Source organism: Mastigoproctus giganteus, chromosome 2, assembly GCF_048544385.1.
Source record: "Mastigoproctus giganteus isolate SK-2022 chromosome 2, ASM4854438v1, whole genome shotgun sequence".
In the NCBI taxonomy this organism is placed as follows: domain Eukaryota; kingdom Metazoa; phylum Arthropoda; class Arachnida; order Uropygi; family Thelyphonidae; genus Mastigoproctus; species Mastigoproctus giganteus.
This window is the reverse complement of record NC_143576.1, coordinates 36,678,313-36,696,721: the sequence shown is the minus strand read 5'-3', so window position 1 is coordinate 36,696,721 and position 18,409 is coordinate 36,678,313. Positions and strand designations below refer to the sequence as shown.

The window sequence follows — 18,409 nt, the reverse complement described above, 5'->3', positions numbered from 1 at the left end:
CCCAGAGAATGCCTGCTGAGTACGAATAGAAAATATTAGATTTCCATAAATTTGTCCTTAATGCTAGAAAATGAAGCAACTAAGAACTTAGCCAAATCGGGAATATCGATGAAATTCCATTGACTTTTGATGTACCATCCAATAAAACTGTAAATCTGAAAGGACAAAAATCTATAACTGGTAAAACCACTGGACATGAAAAGACACACTACACCACAGTTTTAACTTGCTGTGCTGAAGGAACAAAGTTCTGCCAATGTTAATTTTTAAAAGAAAAACTTTACTGAAAGGTAAACTGCCAAATGGAATTCATGTACTTGTACAACCGAAGGGATGGATGGATACAGAATGTATCAAGGACTGGTTTGTAAAGGTTTGGTAGAAGTGTCCTGGTGGACTACTGTGTAAAAATGCAATATTAGTATGGGATCAATTTAGAGCATGTAGGACTGAAAACATCAAATTGGCCGAAATGATGAACACAGAACTGGTGGTAATTCCAGGTGGCTCAACTTCCAAGTTACAGCCATTAGATATCAGCATCAATAAGCCATTCAAGAATAACACTGGGAGCAATGGAATAAATGGATGGTAGAGGGGAACCATGATACGACGCCTATGGGAAGGATGAAAAGTCCATCAATAGCACAAATGTGTGACTGGAATGGGTGCTGAAGTCATGGCATGACGTTAAGACTGAAATTGTGGTCAAGTCCTGTAAAAAATGTGGTATAAGTAATGCAATGGATTGTGCTAATGATCATTCATTGTATGAGAGTGACAGTGATACTAGTGAAGAGGATGATGATAATGATGATGTTGAGGATAATGATGATCAAGTCATAATAAATCTGAAGTTGAATAATACTAAAATAATAACAGTAATAATCTTATACCTTTCTTTATTGGCGTTTGAGTTTTATTTTTATTGAATTTTAAATTTCCATTGTATTAACAATAAATTTTTTTCAAGTTTTTTTTCTTAAATTTTCTGTACCAAAATTAGGGTGCGTCTTAGGTGCAGAGTCTTGTAAGTATATTAACTTTAAAGAGATATTTTTTAATCTGTAAATTTTTAAAGAAAGGAGAAATCTGTTGGATTTTGTTTTTATGTGGCTTTACAGTATATTCTGTTTCCTCTTAAAAATTATTTGTGAGAAAACAATTGTTCTTGGGAAATATTAGCATGTTGCCTACTCAAGCCACAACATTAAAGTGAAAAAAAAAAAAGAAAAAAAAAAAGTAGAATCAAATTAATTGATATGAACAGCAAAACTATTAACCTTCATGCACAGAATGCTGACAAATGAAAAAATAATGTGCACCTATATCCATATGCGAAGAGGTTTTTAAAGAAAGGGATGTCAGCAGTCTCATCTAATACTAACAGGGAGTGATTTATGATAAAGGAAGGAAGAAAAAAAAGAAATGATCCTGTATCACTTCTGTGCCATGTAAAATAATATGTAAGATCATAATAATAGGTATGGAGCTAGAAGCAATTGCAGAATGGATTTGTTAAGGAGTGGCCTTGCCTGACCAATCTGATTAGCAAATATGATGTTATTACAAAGGAACTGAATGAAAAAAAAAATAATCAAATGCAGACTTAAGTAAAGACTTTTGATATTTCTGATTACAGCAATAAATTATACAAATGTGGTGTTAGGGCTGTTAGGGCTAGTTACTACTATGGAAAAAGGAATGGATCAGCAGTAGGAGATGGAGGGCAATTATAAATGGCCACTGCTCTTTATAACCTAATGTTATCAGAGGAGTCCGAAGGTGTTTAGGACTGGACCTCTTAATTTTTTTACTAAATTATTAATGATACTAATATGCATATTTCAAGTTTAATGTCAAAGATAAAGACATTATAGCATTAATCAGAATATGCTACTTCAAGAATAACTAGATAAATTAAGCAGATAGCCTGAAAAACGGAATTGAGGATTAATGCAAGGTAATAAAAAGAATAAGATACCATTTCAATAGCACCAAACTCAAGGTAGTTTTCAATTAAAGACTTGGGGATAATTCTAGTCTCATATGAGTTCTCTGAACAGTACAACAGGCTGCTAGAATGCTCATAGAGTTTTGTTAATGATACACAAGTTCCCACTATAAAGAATAAATTGGTTCCAGAAATTCCTTAATCAAGAATAAGTCTCAAATTACTGTAAGAATATTTGTTTATTCATTCCTGATATACTACATAATTGCAAATATAGAAACAAAAAAACTTATAAATGAACATATGGATGGAAGTTATCCATTAATATTAAAGGAAGTAGCAAAGGAAGTAAGCAAACCCTTAGCCCTAATTATGAAAGCTTCCTCGGACTGAATATGTCCGAGGAAGCCCATATGAACGTACCCAGGGACTGAATATGTGCAAATATGTCTCCAAATCACAAAAAATGTTCAAAGGGTGACACGAGTAATTACAGACCTGCTAGTTTAAGTTCTGTTCCAGGTGAAATAAAAGAGTCACTGGTTAAAGAAGCAACTCAGGATCAGCTAGACAAGATTGCAGTTATAGTTCAGGCACAGCATGTGTTTGTTAAGGGGAAGTCTTGTCTAACAAATTTGATTGGATCCTGTGATGTGATCGCAAAGGAACTGGATGCAAAAAATAATTTTCATATCATATACTTAGATTTTAGGAAAGCTTTTGATACTGTTGCACATGGAAGGCTACTGTACAAATTGGAGCAGTATGGCATTAAGGGCAAGCTGCTACAATGGATAAAAGGATGGTTAAGTGGGAGAAGACAGAGAGTGGAAATTAACAGACACTGCTCATTGTGCACTAATATTATTAGTGAAGTCCCCCAGGGTTCGGTGTCGGGCCCATTGTTGTTTTCTGTATTTATCAATGATATGGATGAAGGTATAGCAGGTTTAATGTCTAAGTTTGCAGATGTTATGAAGATTGGCTGGGTGATTAATAACAGTAATGATAGTACACTACTGCAACAGTTTCTGGATAAGTTGAGCAGATGGGCTGAGAGGTGGCAATTGAAATTTAACATTGAGAAATGTAAAGTATTGAATATGGGTAGCAGTAATCCCAGAGAAATGTACCAACTGTGTGGTACTACACTCAGGGTAGTAGTGAGTGAAAAGGACCTGGAGGTAATTGTGCAGTTAGATATGGAGTTCTTTGAGCAGTGCAGACAGGCTGTAAGAGTAGCTCATGGTGTCTTGTCAATGATATACAGGAATTTTGCTAGCAGGGATAAGGAAGTGATTGTCCCCTTGTATAAGGCAATGGTCAGGCCACACCTTGAGTACTGTATACAAGTCTGGAGGCCTCATTTTAGGAAGCCTCATGTAGAGTAGCTGGAATGAGTACAGAGAAGGGCAACAAGATTAATGAATGGAACGAAGGGTTGCTCTTACGAAGAAAGGCTTAAGTTTTGCAAATTACATTGTCTGGAGACTAGGCACCTGCGAGGTGACCTGATAGAGGTGAATAAAGACTTGAATGGTTTGAGCATGCTCAATGCTGATGGGATTCTTCCTCTTGCTCAGATTACTACCCTGAGGGGACATAAATTCAAAATGAGGAAAGACAATTGTAGAATAGATGTACAGAATACAAAACAGTTGGCAAACCATAAGATGGAAGCTTGTTTAGAAGACCTTTATGCCAAACATGATTGAAAGCCTTTGAAATGTCAAGAGCAACTGTTTGTGTTTCACCAAACTTTTCCATTGAATTTGTCCATAAATGGGTAACATAAGCCATAATATCACCAGTGGATAGTTGGAACAAACATCATTCTCTTGTAGTGAAGTTCGACAACTTAAATAGTTGTTGTAACATAAGCAGAACTAGACAAGCATTTTGAGTGAATAGATGGGTGAAATGGGGAAGGTTTTTTTATTTTTTTTTGACTGATGCTATATAAGCTTGCTTTTTTGCATCATATGCCTTTGCTAATGCTAATATGTTTTGAACTTAAATGAATTAGACAGAAAAGGGGTTTTTTTTTTTTAGTATAATATGAACCCCTAGAGGATGTAGAAGCTGCATGAGCTGGTGTGTTACGGAGAGAGAGAGAGAGAGAGAGAGAGAGAGAGAGAGTTTTCAGGAATGTTTGCTGGACTTCATTTTCATCTCACAATATATTTTTTGCCATTTGCTGATCAAAGAACATTTACCCACTGGAGATGAAACATAATTTCAGGTATAATTACGGACGGGTTATAAACTGCTTCCTGTTTTTTTGTGAACATGTATTAATCAATGAAATTAAGAGTCCAATATGACTGAGCTTTCTGTCAACACTAAATCTACAATTACATATTTTAGTGAATTTTACATAATATTCAGCTGAAGAAATATAGCACATTTAGTGAATTTTATTTCAGAAGCTTAAATTTTTTCTGCCATTACCCATGTAAATGATATTTCTTGTTTTCAATATTAAATTTTTTATAATAAAATCTTCAATCAACTTTAGGTAAAACCCATCAAAATTATATGAGGAAGAGGAAAGCAGTGAACTGACTAGAACATAAAATTTATTTTTCAGAACATTTACTAAAAACTTTTGTACATCTCATCATAACTCATTTAAGTTCAGGTATGTGCATGTATTTCTGTCTAAGCAGTTCCCCAGAATTACCCTAAAATCTTCCACGCCATCTGTGTCTGTAGCATCTCTGCATAGATGTACAAACGGATACATAGCAGCCAGCCAGCAAAAAATCACCTGGAAATTTACTGGCTAGTTTGTATCCTTTGCCATGAGGAGGCAGGCCATCTGTACCATTCATTGATATATGGTGCCAGGTTTCTCACTAGGACTCGAGAGGTTCCAGAGAGCAAACCCTCAAAAAAAAAAAAAATAAAAATAAATAAATAATAATAATAATAAATAAACAACAAAGTACAATAAAATAAATAAATAAAAATAATAGAAGAGAAATGTGTTGAGAGGATGAGAAGGGAGTTATGCTTGATTATGGATGCGAAATGTGTTGAGAGGATGAGAAGGGAGTTATACTTGATTATGGATGCGAGATAAGACAATCTGTTTAGACGGGAAACCAGGATTGGGGTTCACCAGCAGCTATCATATGTCGTCATGCAATCTTTGCATTCTGTGTGACAGGTTTTACTCAGCAAGTACAGTCACTCCATGACTTATGTAAGGGATGCGTTCCGCGGAACTCTATATAAGTCGGAATTTCCCAAAATGCTTATGCAGCACTCGCAACTTTTTTTTTTTTTTTTTTTTTTTTTTAATGACAACCCCAAAACACGAGGGGTATTAGAATCTATAGTACAGTGGTACCTTGGATTGCGAGTAATTTGGTGTGCGAGTGTTTTGCAAGACGAGCAAAAAGTTTTAATAAATTTTAACTTGATAAACAAGCGAGGTCTTGCAATATGAGTACAGTCAGTCCTCGTATAACACGTGTTTACACTACACGAATTCGACCATACACGATTTATAAATACGGTAACTATATCTTATATAACACGAACCGAATTCGCTTTTGTGTTTACAAGAAATGGCATTCGAACGCAGAATCACCCCAACCGAACGCAACACGATAGGAATGAAGAGAAGAGTCTGAAAATGTATTTATGCTTTTTATATCAGTGAAGGGGAAACACATTTCACAATAATAACGTAAAAACCAACACAATTCCAGCTATCAGTATAATCGCAAATGCAATTAAATCGAGTTTACTACCAGTTTATAAAAGATTCCACTAGCAGGAACGCAACTGGAAATTGTTTTTATTGTTTTATGGTAGTACCCTCTAGAAATGTGCTTTAGTAAAATGTGAGTGTGAGGTGTTAATAGTGTATCTCTGCCTTTACGGTGTTGTTTATTCAGTTGCTACACGCGAACCTCCTCATTTTGTAATAGTGCGAGCGATGAATCAATTAACGACAATGCAATGTTATATTTCCGTGAAATAATCAAAAGGAGGCAAAAGCAAGTGTCATTGGATAGGTTCCTTGTTAAAGTCGCACAAAAATAAAAAGACAACAGACAGCAGTGATTCCTTTAGTGACAGTGAAAGTCGTCCTACCCAATAATTAATAAATTCGATTGCTTTATGTATATTAAATTTAAATATTAAAAACATAAAAAAAGTATGTATGTATTTTGTATTAATCATTTTTACAGTATATGAATATTTTTTAGTTTTGGAACAAATCATCTGGGTTTCCATTATTTCTTATTGGGAAATTCGCTTTGATATACGAGTGCTTTGGATTACGAGCGCGTTTCCGGAACAAATTATGCTCGCAAACCAAGGTACCACTGTACTTAATATTGTGCTTGGGTTGGAGGTTGAGAAGACGAGAGAAGATATTTGTTGACATTAGACTTGAACTTCTGTAGACTGCAATTTTCAGGAAAGACATATGAATGAAGGTTGTTCCAGAAAACGGCAGTTGAATGAATAGTAGTAGTAGTGGCATGTGATGCAAGAAAGCAAGTGTATGAGCTTGTGCAGCATCAGCCAAAAAAAAAAAAAAATCACACCATTCCCTCCAAAAGCCTGTCCAGTTCCTCCTTAAATTTATTTAACCTATCAACTTCCACAACGACAGAAGGAAGTTTGTTCCAGCAATTAACCACCCGCTGGCTAAAGGCAAATTTCTGCACATCTATTCTACATTTTTCTTTTCTTAATTTGAATTTATGCCCCCTTAGGTTCGTAATCTGAACAAGTGGAAGGATCCCATCAGAATTCAGCATGGTCAACCCATTCAAGGCCTTATACACCTCAATCAGATCACTGCACAGGTGTGCCTAGTCTCCAGCCACTGCAATTTGCAGAACTTAAGCCTCTCCCGGTAAGAGGATCCCTTCATTCCCCTCACCAATCTTGTTGCCCTTCTCTGTACATGCACAAGCAAATCTACACCTTCCTAAAATGAGGCCTCCAGACCTGTACGCAGTACTCAATGCGTGGCCTGACCATTGCCTTCTACAGAGGGATAAGCACCTCCTTTTCCCTGCTAGCAAAATTCCTATATATCATTGACAAAACCCCACAATCTGCCCTGGCAGTCTGTCTGCATTGCTCAGAAAACTTCATATCTGACTGCACAATTACTCCCAGGTCTTTTTCATTTTCTACCACCTTAAGTGTAGTACCACACAGTTGGTATGTTTCTCTGGGGTTACTTCTACCTATATGCAGTACTTTGTATTTGTCAAGGTTAAACTTCAGTTGCCACTTCTTAGCCCATCTGCCCAAATTTTCTAGATCCTGTTGCAGTAGCACACTGCCATTACTGTCATTACAACCCTGCCAACCTTTGTATCATCTGCAAACTTCGACACTAAGCCTGATATACCTTCATCAATATCATTGATAAATATACAAAACAACAGTGGACCCCACACCGACCCTGTGGGACTCCACTAATAAATTAGTCCACGAAGAGCACCCATTGATTACCACCTTCTGTCGTCTCCCACTCAACCATCCTTTTATCCATTGTAGCAACTTACCCTTAATACCATTCTGCTCCAATTTGTACAATAGTCTTCCATGCGCAACTGTGTCAAAAGCTTTCCTGAAATCCAAATATATATCAAAATTATTTTTTGCATCCAGTTCATAAATAAACGAGGAAGATGAAAAGTTGGTTCTGTGAGTTTGAAGTTGCACAGTAAATGGATTTTGGCTGGTGGCGGCATGTGTTCGGACTGTTTTGAAAGAAAGAGTGGAAATTATAGAAGCTAATTCAGAAGAACAGTGCCCATGGAAGTATCTGTAGAAAAGGTATGCATCGTGGACTAATAAATTAGTCCACGAAGAGCACGTCTATGAGACAGCGAGGGAGAGACTCTGATAGAGATGAGTCATTAATTAACCTAACTTCCCTCTTCTGAATGGAATCTAGAAGCCTGAGAGAGGTTTTGGGGGCAATGAACCAGATGTGCGAAAAATATTCATGGTAGGGCGGATTTGCAATTTGTACAGAGTGAACAGCTGTTTGGAAGAAAAGTAAAGAGAGCAAATGAGAAAACCAAGTTTTTTTTTTATGCAAATGAAGCAATATTTGTATTGTGCCTGTGCCAAGAGAGATTAGAAGTCAGGGTAATCCCCAAATGAGATATATCAACTTGCCTAGAAATCGAAGTGTCACCAAAGATAAGCACAGGACCAGAAAAATCCTTTTTGCGAGATATAAGACAGGACAGAGTTTTACAAAAATTGATATCAACTAACTTGTCTTTGCCCCACTGTAGAATTACCTGGAGATCAGCATTTAAGAAATTTGTAGCGGATATTCGAGAAGTTGAAGCTTATTGAGCAGGACAAAGTTTCTCAAAATGGAAAGTGGAATGCAATGTGCTATCATCGGCAAAACTATCTTGTTTGTTATTTGGTTTTTTAGGAGCATTAACAACTAAGGCCATATTGCTCCGGTATGCGGTGGTCATTCCTGACCTTTCTGCATTCTCCATATTTGGTGGTGACGGGCTCGAACCCCGGTCTAATCAAGAAGCGTGTGCTACGCACTGCTGCTCCTTCCCACCTGGCTATGAAGGTGCCTCGGCAAAACTATAGATATGATTTCCAGTCAATACAGGGTGTCTCAAAAATTTTGGTACAAACGTTTAGGGGAGGTAGGTAACATATAAAGGAATGTGAAATGCATAGGAACCCATAATCGGAAATGTCACGGGAAAGTAGTAGCAGAGGCACAAGAAGCAGAAATGACAAGACAGTAATTAGTGGCAAACATTTATTTGAAATAATATTAACAATGGAATACAAGATGGATGCATTACATGATGTTACAACAGATGCTCGAAAGTTCCACCACGAGACGTGATGCATGCGTGACACCGACGCAGCATGTATTGGCGGACATGGTCGAACACACCTGGAATTTCTTTGACAGTAGAAGCAGCAAAGATGAGTCTTGCCATGAGATCCATTTCCGTCTCGACAGGCGATTCATACACAATAGATTTGAGGGTCCCACAGAAAGAAATCAAGGCTCGATAAATCAGGTGAGCATGGGGGCCAGGCAACAGGTCCACCACGGCCAATCCATCGACGCCCAAAACGCCTGTTCAAATGGTCACGAACACACCTTCCATAATGGACAGGCGCCCCGTCATGTTGAAACCAAATGTTGTGTCTCATATTTGCTGGAACATCGTCAAGTAACCCTGGTAGAACTTGTTCAAGAAAGATCCGATATTTAGCGGAGTTCATGCAGGATGGTAACAGGTATGGGCCAACTAAGCAGTCACCGACCATACCTGCCCACATATGTATTGCGAAGCAATGTTGTGCCGCATGGGGTGCACACTGTGTGGGCCCTCTGCTAATCTGTACACTAGGTGCATGTCTGCCAGCTCATAGTTTGCATATCGATGCATGCTCTTCGTGTGGCGACTACTGCTTGAATGAGTAAGCCAGAAATTTTCCCTCTCGCGAACTGATGAACAGCGCCATGTACCGACTTACGGTGACGTTTCCGGTTATGGGTTCCTATGTGATTCACATACCTCCATTTATTCCTAGAGGATGTAAAATATGTTTCCACGATTTTTTTAAGTTTGCACCAGCTGGCAAAAAGGTACGTAAAGTTGAATATTACATAAGCCGGGGAGTGCCTGTACAGTAGACTGTCGAAACAATGGCACCCCAAATAACAGAACATTCAAGCTAACGGCACATCGAACTGGATGTTTACATACAGTGCAGATGTCTTGCAGTGACAAAAAATACATGTCAAGTCACGCGTTCACTGTATTTGTTTACGTTAACCATTTTGAAAGTGAATTCTGTACTGATATCACGGATTATACCGCAGTTGTACATTTATTTTAAATTAAAAACCCCTCACTACAGCTCCTAAAGTTAATAAACCCCATACAGAGAAGAACAACATTAAAGCTTAGTAACAAACTTGATATAATCCAAACTATTACATTAGGGTCACCCGGTAATTTCTTACATATACCCATGTGTATTGTGTCTGTAAATTGAGTGTGTTCTCTGGTTGATTTGCCTGTTTTGCTGGACAAAAAACTCATGTTTCTGGGGGCGGACCTTGCTATCTACAACTCAGACCGACTAACTCAGCTAAGGAGTGAAAAAAAAAGCCCAAAAAAATCCCGGTGTGGGGAGGAGAGTGACAATACGGCAGTGCTACCTGTGCAGACTAAACTTGATATAATAAAGAAAATAGAATGGGATGCAAGTAGGAGTGTGTTAAGGGCAGAATAACATTAATAACACTGGCTCATCAACATGTTTATGCATTTTATGTGCAGTTAATAAAATTGCATTCTTAATCTCTCTCTATTATTTAGCTTCATTATTTCTGCATTAAGTATATTAAAAATAAAACTTTCTAGATAACGGAAAAACTGAAATAACGGCACCTTAAATCCCCGAAGGTGCCATTATTCTGAAATTACAAGCAGAATAATAAAGGGTGGGATTATGACTCAGAATTGCACAGTGCATACTATTCTATGGCATTCTGACAGTGCATACTGCAAAGCAGGCAACCTTTTTTGAGTAAAGAGCCATTTTTGATCTAATTAAAAAAAAAAAAAAAAAAAACGAATCCAAAGAGCCACACCTCAGCTCAAGCTGAGGAGGGTGGGGAGTTTTTTAAGGAACGGAATAGAGTGAGAAGGTGTTTTATTAAAAAAAAATATACATACAGTGGAACTTCTCTACTGCAAACTTCTATTTAACGAATTTCTTTATATTATGAATTTTTTCACAAAGCATTGCAAGCTTGAAATGAAATTATATGTAAAATCAACCCCATATAGTAAAGTGTTAGTCTTTCTATAACGAATTTTTAAAAAAAAATTAGCAAAAGCATTTTTAAAGGTTTTCAAGCATTTACTGTTAAACAGCTGCTCAAATAATATGGCCTCCTTTCTCGCTGAATTTGCCCATTAGCACCTGGAATCAACCAGGTGCTAATGGGCACCAGGGTCTTTGTTTCCTTTTTGTTACAGTTATAAAACCAAATGGATTTTCTTGAAATCTTTCTTATTTTCTTTCTGGTCATGAACTTTGCAATAAATGGGGTAGATCTGTAAATTGATGTTGGCTAAGGAGAAAACTAAATTCACTGCAGGTAAACCTTTAGCATGCTACGGCAGCATTACATAGAATGCTTCGATAGTTGGTTTTAGTAACGCCTACTAAGTGACATTTGCTTCTCACCTTAACCGTACCACGAGATCTTCCTGTGAATCATTATGATAGTCTTTGTATATGTCCATTCTCATCTAACTGGACTCCCAGTAGTGGTTTTCATGAAATTTTTTAAATTTCATTCTCTAAGAATGAAATTTAAAGAGAAATTTCTCTTTAAAAAAATTTAAAGAGAGAGTCAAAGAGAAAGTGTTTAAGTATTAATGATAAAGTCAAGATTCTTCATGATACTGACCACCAAGGTGTTAAAAAAAAAAAGATATTGCAGAGATATAAGGCATAATTGCAAGAAGTTTATCTATGATTTTAAAAAATAGAGAATCAATTTTAAATGCAACGGAAGGAGAAGCAGACAAGAAACAAATTAAGTTGTGTGTATACGAAGATGTTGATAAATTTGTTCTATAATGGGTGCAAATGATACATGAAAAGAATATACCAATATCAGGTCCAATAATTAAGCAACCTCTGAAATTTGCACTGTCCCTTGGACATACAGAATTTAATGAGAGCACTGGGTGGTTAGATAAATTTAAGAAGTGCCACAGAATTGTGGAAAAGGTTATTCACGGAGAAAGTGTTGGAAGAAGATTGCAACAGTAGGAGGAACGATACCTTAAAGAAGATTTTGGAAGAATATGAACTAAGGAGGTTTTTAATGCTGACAAAATGGGTTTATTCTTTAAATGTTTACCTAATAGAACACTTGCTTTTAAGGACTAGCAAAGAAATGATTCACAGTTTTAAAACGGTTCGTTGGGGTCTACGGTTTTGTGAAAATGTTCCTGATAATGTTTATAATGCTCGGAATAAATGTAAGGTTTTCTTTGAGAATCAGAAGAAAACTGTTCTAAAATGGGTGCAAATGATACATGAAAAGAATATACCAATATCAGGTCCAATGATTAAGCAACAACCTCTGAAATTTGCACAGTCCCTTGGACATACAGAATTTAATGCGAGCACTGGGTGGTACAATTTTTTAATTGTACTACGCAAACAAAAATTACTGATTTTTTAAATTAGTGATACTTACTGGCAAAAATTGTGTAAACATAATTTAAATAAGTATGTTTTTGAAATAAAATACATTCAAAATAAATGTATATTCGTTTTCATTTTCTAATTAGATAACAATTTCCAATAAAAAAGATATCTGTATAATGAATTTTTTCGCTGGATTTATCGAATTCGTTATAGGAAAGTTTGACTGTATTTTGAAATATTATTTATTAATGATTATTTATTAATAAATAATCAAATAATCATTAATAAATAATATTATTTATTAATGCTCGCGATATGCAGGCAAACTAAACTGAAAAGTGTTTGAGGCTTGCGTGGAAACTAATGCTATATTCACATCGGCCCCTGCTCCCGCTGTGCTTGCCATACATGTGGGCTAAAGGTTAAAGAGCAGCAGTTATATGTTCAAAGAGCTGCATGAGGCTTGGAAGCCACAGATTTCCAACCCCTGCTGCAGAGAAAGGACATTTTCTACTGGTGAAGGAAGCACCAAAAGTTTCCTTCAACATCACACAATATCTCTTGTGACACAGAACTCTGTACATCCAGTCAGGAAGTGTAGTGAGGTTACATAGTAAGGTGTGTGTGTGTGTGTGTGTGTGTGTGTGTGTGTGTGTGTGTGTGTGTGTGTGTGTGTTGTACAACTGGCTTCTCAGCTACCAAGGAGCATGATCACGAAAAAGCAGTGTGAACTGATACCTGTTTTGTACCATGAGGAGGCAGGCTATCTCTCATATATAAAGTTCAAACAGGGTGGGCTCTCCATAAAGCATAGGGCAAGCACTTAATTGCCACCCACGTCTGAACCACATGGGTGGCAAAAGAGAGTTAAATTTATTACCTATTATAACTACTTAGATTTCACAAACATAACGTTATAACTTAAATTTGATAGGAGATAAAACTGTATACTGAAATATATATATATATATATATATATATATTGTGTTCTTACTGAAGACTATAAAAATGATATTTGGTAAAGTTTAGTGTAATAGGTTCCTGTCAGGTGTGCACGTTAATGTTATTGCACATTGGGCAATTAGGCATTATACGTGTATGAAATTATATTAGTCAATTTTATTTAATAGTACAGTCAGTCCTCGTATAACACGTGTTTACATTACACGAATTCGATCATACATGATTTATAAATAGGGGAACGATATCTTACATAACACGAACCGAATTCGCTTATGCACGATTTGCCTTTGTGTTTACAAGAAATGGCAGTCGAACGCGGAATCACCCCAACTGAACGCAACACGATAGGAATGAAGAGAAGATTCTGAAAATGTATTTATGTGTTTTATATCAGTGAAGGGGAAATACATTTCACCATAATAACGTAAAAACCAACACAATTCCAGCTATCGGTATAATCGCAAATGCAATTAGATCGAGTTTACTACCAGTTTATAACAGATTCCACTAGCAGAAACGCAACTGGAAATTGTTTTTATTGTTTTATGGTAGTAACCCCTAGAAATGTGCTTTAGTAAAATGTGAGGTGTTAATAGTGTATCTCTGCATTTACGGTGTAGCAACTGAATGAAATTTATTCAGTTGCTACACGCGCACAGCTTTGTTTATGTGTATCAAGCGTGCTGCCTCGTTTTGTAATTGTGCTTTATTCCCTAAAAATGAGTAAAATACTTAAAAGGTGTGAAAAGGAAGCGTCCTGGTGAAGACACTGCAGATTCAGAGAGAAAAAGAAAAGCGATATCGATAAACAGAGGCGGACTGGGTCAAAAATTCTTACCCGGGAAAATTTATAGTGGCCTCATACTGCGGTTTATGGCCAAAATCACACCGGCCACCTGGGTTTCTCCGGTAAGGCTTATGGCCAGTCCGCCACTGTCGATAGCGAAAAAATATGAAACTGAAACGCTTTGAGCGAAATGAAAGACCATGTGATATTGCACGTGCTACAGACCTAAATGAGGCAACACCGAGAATTACAAAGAATGCAGAAAAAATAAAAACAACTTTCATAGCAGGAACAACTCAAAGTGTAATTTAAAATCCATTAGATCAAGACAAAAGGAATTGGAAGAGATGCAATGGCTGTCAACTGTTTGGATAGAAAATCAAACAAAAAACAAGTTTGCTTACGATAGAAGCAAAAGCATTAGCAATATTTTATTACGTAATAGTTGTAATAAAATACGTAAGTACTTTTTTAACGATTATTTATTGTGTTTGGTTAAAAATATTTTGGTTAAAAATGTGTGTTCAATCTTGGGTGGTCAGCACCTAACCCTATTTTTCCCATAGGGCCTGTTGTTTATATTACACGATTTTGCATTGCACGAGGGTTTCTAGAAACACAACTATCGTACTATACGAGGACTGACTGTATCTATCTGAAGGGAATTGGGTGTATATAAGGACCAAACTAACAAGTTAGTAAAAGTAAACCAGCTTTAGCCTGGAAGGCCTATATAAAATTATATTAATGAAAATGGAAATAAAAATAAAAAATGAAAATAAAATTGCAAATAACATTCTTCCACTTGGTCGTCGGTCTGCTACTTCTTCGGGGACTTTGAGCAGATCGATAGCCAGACTAAAAGAATGTCTCATACCTACCCATTTCTGTTGTCCCCATTCCAGTTTTGCCTGATTTTATTTTTTAGGTGATTGTATAAAAATTAATAGAAATTAAATGGGAAGTGCTAATAAAAGAGAAAAGATAATGTGTTAAATTTAAATTTTGTAAAAATAGTGTCAAAATCAGCAAACTGGGATAGGCGACACAAAGCATGTGGTGGTCAGATTGAAAAGGGATCAATTCCCACCTTCTGGTTGTTTTATGTGTGCTGATTAAATGATACTGCACAGCCGCGCTTTTCATTAACTATGGCGTGATGGTGAAATTGCTGTAGGCGATATGTCCTATGTCAATGCAAATGTTCTGATAACCTTGAGAAGGTTTTTATTTGAGTTAGTAGGGGGGGATGCATTTGAGGGCAGAAGGAACCTATATAAATGAAATGATGTGTTTATACAAGTACATTAAGTGTTAGTAGGATTAAACACAAGAAGTATGTTAATGAAAAAGTGTGTTAATGTAAATATATAGGAAATGCTATCCCCTGGACAAGGGCCGGTATAGCTTTTCTAAGGCATAACGACCCATGTACGTCCGAGGGGATAGCTATATACATATTTACAGCCTCCTTCAATGTGAATTTTCACCCTGCGTCTCTAAGTTTTATACTGTGTTTGTAATTAAATGAAGGGATATGAACGTTATTATGTGTTTAAATTAATACCTTAAGCACGATTATTCTGTTGTTGGGAGTTTGATACAATTTGATAAATTACCAATTATTAAATTGTCTGTTTTTTTTTGGGAATTTTTGGTCAGCCGGGTTACAGTGTGAGCCTCTTCTGAGCTCAATAAACCCGGGAATCAAAATTGGGAAGTCATTTCTCTGGGAAATAATCTTTATCTTAGTTTGATGAAGGACACTGGTTTTTAGACAAACAGGCAATGATGGGCTACGGTCCATTTATTGGTGTTATAGTTCTAAACTGGTTCAGTGTATTTTCAATAAGTGTATTGGGATTGGCGTTGGGGTGGTGTAGGTTGAGGTTCGCAAGTATGGCCGCTTTAATATGATGTTTGCCGTAACTGACAGGTACATTATTCTTGATGAGAATATCTATTAGTTTTTTTATTGCTTCCGTCATGTTATCTAGATTACTGCAGATGTGTATTAACCTGTTTGTTTAATTTCTAATAGTGTTGCCATGGATATGTTTAGCCAAATTGCTTTCCCAGTTGGTAAGCTTTATAGCTGGGAAGCTATAAAGCTTACCAACTGGTAAGTTTTATAGCTGGGAAGCTAAAATGCTCTCTCTTATCATAATGTTGAGTGCAAACATTGTCAGTGGTGATAGTGATTTGGCTGTCGAGATAGCAAGCTTGTATGTTGCTATCCGGGTTGGTGTGTTCTATGGTTAAATCTGCAGGATAAATTTCCTGGGCTATAATATCAAAATTATTATAGGCTAGGAATATAATATCAAAATTATTAAAATACATTATATAACAGTTAAGAAGCAAAATAAGCAGAAAAAAGAAAATAACAAAAGTTATAGTATGTCTAATAATCCAAAACATGCAGTGCAGCAGTAGAGGAAGCAAAAGGATAGAAATAATGTGTGGTTTGTAGAATAAATAAAGTGTCTGTGAAAATGGAAATGAAAAGTACACATGGTGCCTGAACTAAAAGAAGTTTAAGGGACAGTAGAAAGTGGAAGTGAAGTAGTGATTAAACAGGTGAAAGAATTTGAAACACCTAGTACAAAAATTAACAGGGACTGAGCGAAAAAAAAAAAAAATAAATAATAATAAAAAAAAAAAAAAATATATATATATATATATATATACATATATATATATATATACAGTAAACCCCCGCTATTCGCAGTATCTGTATTCGCGGTTTCGCGATCACTGATTTAATATAAAATGAAACCTAAAAAAATGTGAATTTTAAAGCGCCGTGAATATTATCCGCCATAAAAAAACATTGGCAAAAATTATCTTTCCCGGTCAAAACAGCGCTCAGTGGGTAGTGGTAGTAGTAGTAGTGGCATGTGATGCAAGAAAGCAAATGTATGAGCTTATGCAGCATCAGACAAAAAAAAAAAAAAAATCACACCATTCCCTCCAAATGCCTGTCCAGTTCCTCCTTAAATTTATTCAACCTATCAACTTCCACAACGACAGATGGAAGTTTGTTCCAGCAATTAACCACCCGCTGGCTAAAGGCAAATTTCCGCACATCTATTCTACATCTGTCTTTTCGTAATTTGAATTTATGCCCCCTTAGGTTCGTAATCTGAACAAGTGGAAAGATCCCATCAGAATTCAGTGTGCTGAACCCATTCAAGGCCTTATACACCTCAATCAGATCACCGCGCAGGTGCCTAGTCTCCAGCCACTGCAATTTGCAGAACTTAAGCCTGTCTTGATAAGAGGATCCCTTCATTCCCCTCACCAATCTTGTTGCCCTTCTCTGTACACGCTCAAGTAAATCTACATCCTTCCTAAAATGAGGCCTCCAGACCTGTACGCAGTACTGAAGGCGTGGCCTGACCATTGCCTTATACAGAGGGATAATCACCTCCTTTTCCCTGCTAGCAAAATTCCCATATATCATTGACAAAACCCCATGACCTGCCCTGGCAGCTTGTCTGCATTGCTCAGAAAACTTCATATCTGCCTGCACAATTACTCCCAGGTCTTTTTCATTTTCTACCACCTTAAGTGTAGTACCACACAGTTGGTACGTTTCTCTGGGGTTACTTCTACCCATATGCAGTACTTTGCATTTGTCAAGGTTAAACTTCAGTTGCCACTTCTTAGCCCATCTGCCCAAATTATCTAGATCCTGTTGCAGTAGCACACTGCCATTACTGTCATTAACAACCCTACCAACCTTTGTATCATCTGCAAACTTCAACATTAAGCCTGATATACCTTCATCAATATCATTGATAAATATACAAAACAACAGTGGATCCCACACCGAACCCCGTGGGACTCCACTAATAAATTAGTCCACGAAGAGCACCCATTGATTACCACCTTCTGTCTTCTCCCACTCAACCATCCTTTTATCCATTGTAGCAACTTACCCTTAATACCATTCTGCTCCAATTTGTACAATAGTCTTCCATGCGCAACAGTGTCAAAAGCTTTCCTGAAATCCAAATATATGATATCAAAATTATTTTTTGCATCCAGTTCCTTTGTAACCACATCATAATATCCTATCAAATTTGTTAGACAAGGCTTTCCCTTAACAAACCCATGCTGTGTCTGAATTATTGCTGCAGTCCTGTTAGATGATCCTGCAATGCATCTTTAACCAGCGACTCCATTATTTTACCCGGAACATAAGTTAAACTAACTGGTCTGTAATTACTCCTGTCACCCTTCGATCCCCCTTTGTGAATTGGGGATACATTTGCACATCTCCAGTCCGTGGGAACCTCCCCTGAGTCCAAGGATGCTCTCATAATTATGGCTAAGGGTTTGCTTAGTTGCTTTGCCGCCTCCTTTAATATAACTGGATAGATCCCATCCACCCCAGGTGCTTTTCTTACTTTTAACTTCAACAATTTCTCTTCCACTTTGCTCTCAGTTATTACAAAATCATTAAGTAT

The 18,409-nt window shown here is 36.7% G+C and overlaps 1 protein-coding gene across 1 annotated transcript in view; it reads right to left on the bottom strand.

Annotated features, from left to right (window-relative positions):
- Window positions 1-18,409, bottom strand: part of LOC150089268 (uncharacterized) — a 221,698-nt gene that overhangs the window by 124,813 nt on the left and 78,476 nt on the right. The gene's annotated exons all lie outside the window — the stretch shown is intronic.